Below are 6,515 nucleotides of genomic sequence, written 5' to 3' on the forward strand. Positions count from 1 at the left end.
ATCAAGGAAGGCTATGGAAGACATGTTGTATTCCAATGTAAATCGTATAGAGTCAAGTCTGGAGTTCAAGAATTCATGAAATTTATTAAGTTGTTCCACTGTTCCACTGAAAACAAGAAACACATCATCAATGTACCGAAACCAACATTTCAGACAGTGGTGGAAGATATTATCTGAAGAATAAACAAAATCCGCTTCAAATTTGCCCATAAATAAGTTTGCATAGTTTGGGGCAAATGGAGATCCCATTGCCGTACCCTTTACCTGGTGGTAAAAATTATTTTCGAATTTGAAATAGTTCATAGTCAGCACTATGTGTGCCAGGTCCCACAAGAATTTAGCTGGAGGCTCATCAACATCTCTAGATTTTAAGTAGTGTTCTAAGGCACATAAGCCTAAATCATTGGGAATGTTGGTATACAGGCTAGTTACATCCATAGTGCATAGCAAGTCATTGTCAAATAATTATCTGACAATGACTTGCTATGCACTATGGATAGCGAGTCTTTCTCTGTGAGGAGTTGTGTGAACTGTAATGCGATGATTAAAGGCTCCTTTTTACATCCACGGACCGGCGAGTCTTTCTCTGTGAGGAGTTGTGTGAACTGTAATGCGATGATTAAAGGCTCCTTTTTACATCCACGGACCGGCGAGTCTTTCTCTGTGAGGGGGAGAATCACTTGCCACACATCCTTTGTCGTTTACTTACTGAAATGCCCATGCGGGTTTTGTTATGTTGGTAAAACTAAAAGAGAATTAAGAATACGAATAAATGAACACAAAAGCAACATACGTAATCATGACATTAAGTCATCTGTGGCAAGACACTTTAATGAATCTAGGCACGACGTCTGTGCTTTGAAATTTCAAGGCATCGAGGCAGTTAAGCCTCTTAAACGGGGCGGAGACAGGGAGCGCCATCTCCTTCAACGGGAGGCCTTCTGGATCTATACGCTCCAAACAGTACACCCTAATGGTTTAAATGAAGAACTGGTTTTAAATTGCTTCTTGTGAGTTTCTATGACCTTTGTGTAATGCATATCTATTTACTGGGCTGTAAGTAATGTATAGCCTGTGGTGGGCTCTCTCTATTTTTGCATAATTTTAAATAAATAAATTGCTGATTAATGCATTAACATGTAGGATGCCAGAGAAGGGGCTGAGAAGATGGGTGCACTATTGCCACCATCGTCCTATTTTGCATGTTTGTATTTTTTGCTTAGCCTATTTAATGTGTCAATCAATTGTATTTAGGCTATTATTATATTATTTATTTTATTTTTTCATTTTTCTTAATGCTGATTAATTTGGCAACTGTTTGATAGGGTTTGCATGTGTCTATTTACTATAGTCTGATTTATTGTGTCTTTTGTGTGCAAATATGTTGTACAACTGATGGTGCAGCGCACCCTTGGGTGCAGCGCACCTGATGACCTCATGTGTTCACCTGTAACCCTTTGCCCCTTCAATGATGAAAAGCATTCATGTTGGTAGTCACACCACACACTGACGATGGCTTAGGCCGAAACGCGTCTGTGGACATGGCATTAATAAACTAGACGTACCGCATAGCGGTACAAAATACGACCGCCACTCAGTCCTGTACATCCTTTCCGCGAAAATAAATCACACTAATCAATTACTCCATCCCCCACTCTTGAAACTTTTGTGTATGCTTGTTTGGCATGCCTGTGTGTGTGTGTGTGTGTGTGTGTGTGTGCGGCTGCACAGAAAGTAGCCTACTGGCGCTGAAAAGGTGAATAGATTGTAGAATAGCCAAAGAAGTTGTAGCATTGTTATAAAACCTTTAAAATCTCTGAACAATCACAAGTAGGGCAGTTCATCCATTGCAACTGGATTGATGAAAGGTCACTTACACCTGTAGGCTACATTGTATTTGGGAAAAGCAAAAGGTATCAGCATAATGTTATAAATATTTATTTATTTATTTATTAATAAACAAAAACATCTGTCAGTTCCATGCCGTTTTCAACAGCTATCAAAAACAAAAGGTCATTTTTGGATAGATGGAATTTTTGTGAATGTTTCTTCTTCTGCATAAGATTTTAGTCATCTTTAGTTCATGTGATACTTAATTTGTGCATTGACAATAAAGTAACAGTAGTCTGAAACGAAATGCTGTTTTACATCTAACCAGTGGTGCAAATAACTGACATGTCCAAATGGGCCTTGATGAAATGCGTCGCTAGACTGTGCATACACATTTTAACGGGCCAAAGTTGAAGAGCTGTTGTCCGTTGTTGTTCGTGCAAATATAGGCTGATTCATGTTCCCTTGAATTGTGTAACTGAGGTCCATGGCTTGTCTGGCTTTCACCAGACCAAGCTCAATCTTTTAAGAAATCAAAAAATAAATAGCGGGCAGATCAGGCTGGGTTCACCCAGCCTAGTCCATAGGCGCCCGATATTGTTTAATTTTCCGATTGAGATATCCACGCTCTGGTTATTCTAAATGAAAAATGCATCAGGGAGTTATGACAAAACTGTAACTAACAAACTAGATCCTAATAGAAAGCTGTTAGCTTCCCTAAGCTACAGCTAGGCCTATAAGGTAGGCCTATTGACAACATAAATTGTCAATAGGCTATGCTGGCGACACAAATAAAATCTCTTTTGGAAACCAATGGCTTACGCCTTACAGTATCAAGCGGATTTAAACTGCCATATCGTGCGAAAAGTTGTAATAAAATTCACGCAACTCCATGAGTCAAGGAAAGCGCGAATGAAGTAGCCACTTCTAAATGGAACCCACTACACAGTAGCTTAAGTTGTGTTGCTAAAGCAGCCATAATGAAATGAAGGTGTCATTGTTTGGATACTTCACACACACGTGCCTTTTAATCTCACAGACTACAACTACCAAGCTGGAATCAAAGCACATCGATTCCCCTCTCACACCCTGCACGCACTTAAAACAAATAAACAGGCGTCTCAGTCTCACGCATGTATAGGCAAAACTGTATCAGACCGGTGTAACGTTGGTAAATCTTCCATTGCACAGAATGATTTTTGGTACACTTGCAACAAATGACAGTCGAAAGATACAATTACAGTGCTGCCATCAATTTGCTTGGTATAACCGCATTTATAGTTTTCTACAAATGCAATCAAATTGGCCTCCATCACTCAACCAACGCTAACGGTAACATTATTGTACCTAGGTCCTTATTGATATTATAAGATTAACGTATCTGCAGTAAAAACCAAGCATGTCCGATAAACACTCAGATTTATTTCGGCTTCAAGAAGAAATGGGAATTACATTTCATGTGAACATCGTCCTATCCTTATTAGACGTTCTCTGCGGTAAACTACAGTCCTTGTAGGAAGCGCCCATTGTTTTTCCAACCCACTTTTAACTTTCAACAAAATTACGTCTCACTGCAACGATGCGCCATCTAGTGGACAAACGACTACTTATCTCCAATACTGGAACTGCAGCCATGATGATGATGATGAATATTTGGCTTTCTTTTAATCCTACTGAATTTGTAATTATGTATCGGCCGTTCTAATACCAATAGTATGTGCGTACCTGTGTGTGTGTGCATGTGTATATGTGTGCACCGCCATCTACAGGCCAATGAGTGTACAGTCACTAAATGTACACATAACCTAAATTTTTTTTAGACCCCCCCATGGATGAAATTCTACGAAACTTGGCATACCCCCAGAGAATGCCAGGTCAATCATACACATACAATTTGGTGCAGTTCTGAACATCTTAACTGAAGATAGGGGCAATTAAAGCAGAATGATATTGCATTTTCATTTTTTACCGGGGGGTGCAAATCACAAATGAGTGATTATGGGCTAGGTTGATGTGGGCCCTTGAGACCAACATACCATAATTTCTTAATCCTCGGTGCCACGGTTCAGGTAGTTATTTAGGAAAAACTGCATTTTTTGGGTTTCGGTGGGCCCAGCGCAGTGGGGGAGTGGCCCCCGGGGACCAAACAAAATTTTTCCGTAAAAGTCTAGTGGGGCTACATACCCACCAAATTTCATGTGCCCCGGTGGGGTACCGGTCCCGGGTATCGTTGACCAAAAATTCAGGAAGTAGATGACGGGGGGGGGGGGGGAGAATATACTTGAGAGTGCGGTTTTTCTATTCTAAGTTGTCACCTTTTGACTCGCATCCGAAATTGTTGTGAGATTTGGAGTTGAGCGCGCCTGCTCTCACTGGTAATTATGTGATTGTCTACAGTGCTCTGGGGTAGTGTATCCACATCTCAACACCTTCCATGGCCAAAAGATGACATGTGAATACACGGTACCAATCATGTGTTGTGATCTCGCCGCTGGAGCGAGGTCGGTGTTGTGAAGCCTTGCACACGCGCAGTTCTGCCCGAAATAGATGCTCGATAAGGGCCCAAAATGCGTTGAAATAAGGGACTTGCCTAAAGGACTTTGGTGTAAAAGTGGTGTTTGGGAATCAAGAGTCCAACATGGGTGTCTTTGGTCAACATGGTGAGGTTCTTGGATCCTTTGATGATTTCTGGCTTCAGAAAAATTCCCCACTTCCATAAATTGAGAGGAAATATCTTCTCCAAACAGTAGCTGGAAGTCCTGCAGCACCTACAATCATCACCATGACAGACAAAACAAGAGTTAAGTCAAAACAAGGTCATTTGAAATAATAATAATACAGTGATCAAATGTTTTATACATCTCTTAATAGTTTAAAATGTTCTAATACACGTCTACATTTACTGGCTGCTGTCAAAAATGCATTGTTTTACCTCTTGTAATTCCTGATTCTTTGACAGGAAAAAAGAAAAATGTATCAAATTTTAATTGTAGATATTCATATAATTTAGGACCTTACCTTGCTCCAGAAATCCTGATTAGAAGAGTCCATCATCCAGCTTCATCCAGTCCACCACTTCTTTCTTGATATTGTTTAAAAAAAATAGAAGACAAATAGAACACATTTAAAAAAAGAAACCTTCGTGCAAACGGCAACTTGACCAGCGGTTATATTCACCTGTATTGAAAACACGAACTTCAAATTAACTTAGTGATGGTGGGGGCGAATGCTAACTTTTAACTGAAAAGTTTGTTGGCTTTGATATAAGATTGACGGTGAGCTAACTAACGTTATGCTAGTGTGCTAACTTAAGTTAAAATAACCTAAAAACTTCACAGTAGGCTAGCTTCATTAACCCAGTCTTTTACAAAAAAGTAAAACATGACCAACGCTTATATTCACCAGTATTTGACGGCACGAACGTCAAATTAATTCAATCATGGCGAGCGAATCCCAACATTTATCAGAAAAAGAGTTTGGTCAGATTTGATATGGCGTGCTAAAATTTGCTAGTGCGCTAACGTTGAAGTTAATAACGTTAACGCGGGAATTCCACAACACCTCGTGAACCCAGTAAATCCTTAGCACAAACGTTAAGTTTGAAAATGCACGACAGGAACGTTAAAAGAAAGTTACAAATGCTGGGCTTCAGACAAACTACATCTTACATTTCACCTTACCTTTCGCCAAAGTCAGGCAGCCATTGTTCTCAGGCAACTTCACTTATCCAGACAGAGACGTCCGACGACATATGCGAACTCTAAGGACTCAATCAGATTATAGACATCCTGGGAGTTTGTGCAGTTGTAGCACCTCTCTAGCGTGTTTGGCTATAGTGAGAGGTGGCTATCCTGAATTCTTTAACTATCAATCAAATAAGTGGGGTTTCACTAATAAACGTCATCAGTGTGTAATCAGTGTTTAACTTGTGTGTGTAATTACTAACTTATTATATGGAATATTTTTTCCCTTTAAATCACCATTTAAGCCTTAATATATACACTTTAACATACAATTAAAGGTCTTGGACTTACCTTTATCCTTTAAACACTTTCCCTTTTTTAACCAAAATTACTCTTTTTCTTAATTAACTTAAAATATCAAAATAGTCATTCACCACAACTGTTTTATAAAAACGTATAAAAGATTTACTTAGAAAAAATAGGTAAGTATTTAAATGTGTCTTTCCCAAAATCACTTTGCGAATCAGAAATGCATACACATTCACATTCAAAACATAAGTGCCCAAGAAAATAAAATAGCCGGCAATAACCTAGCCTAATTGTAAATACCTTTCAAATGTTCAAGTGATGCAGGCCTGAATGCAGCTCGGGTGCGGTGTAGCCCGAAACAAAATGGCTGCTTCACCACGAAGGCAAAAACAAAAGAAAATGGTACCTTTACTCAATGGGAATGTAGCCTCACGCGCGCAGGATCAAAGGCAACAGCAGCAGGAGATATGATGAGAAGATTCACAATGAAGATTAACTTTACCCAATATGCATTTCTCTTATTGAGCAAACTCATAACGTCATTGCTGGTCAATGAATGTTAACCTTTTAACCTTACATTCTATTTTTTAAACTATGAAATGAATTACTATGAAATTATGTATTCAAATTTGTAGATACATTTTCAACAGGGTTACACAGTGAAAATAAACTCTGGACCAACACTGGCAAAAG

General features: G+C 39.2%; 1 long non-coding RNA gene across 2 annotated transcripts; it reads right to left on the reverse strand.

Moving 5' to 3' along the window:
• Nucleotides 1-4,030: 4,030 nt before the first annotated feature.
• LOC121684506 lies at nucleotides 4,031-6,307 on the reverse strand. Of its 2 annotated transcripts, none has more exons than XR_006023151.1 (3): nucleotides 6,123-6,307; nucleotides 4,849-4,912; nucleotides 4,031-4,598 (listed from the first exon to the last, which is right to left on the reverse strand). It is a non-coding gene; the product is annotated as an uncharacterized LOC121684506 (long non-coding RNA). The 2 variants fall into 2 exon arrangements; XR_006023150.1 differs by lacking the exon at nucleotides 6,123-6,307 and adding an exon at nucleotides 5,233-5,503.
• Between the last annotated feature and the right edge of the window lie 208 nt (nucleotides 6,308-6,515).

Source organism: Alosa sapidissima, chromosome 15 (assembly GCF_018492685.1).
Source record: "Alosa sapidissima isolate fAloSap1 chromosome 15, fAloSap1.pri, whole genome shotgun sequence".
Taxonomy (NCBI): domain Eukaryota; kingdom Metazoa; phylum Chordata; class Actinopteri; order Clupeiformes; family Clupeidae; genus Alosa; species Alosa sapidissima.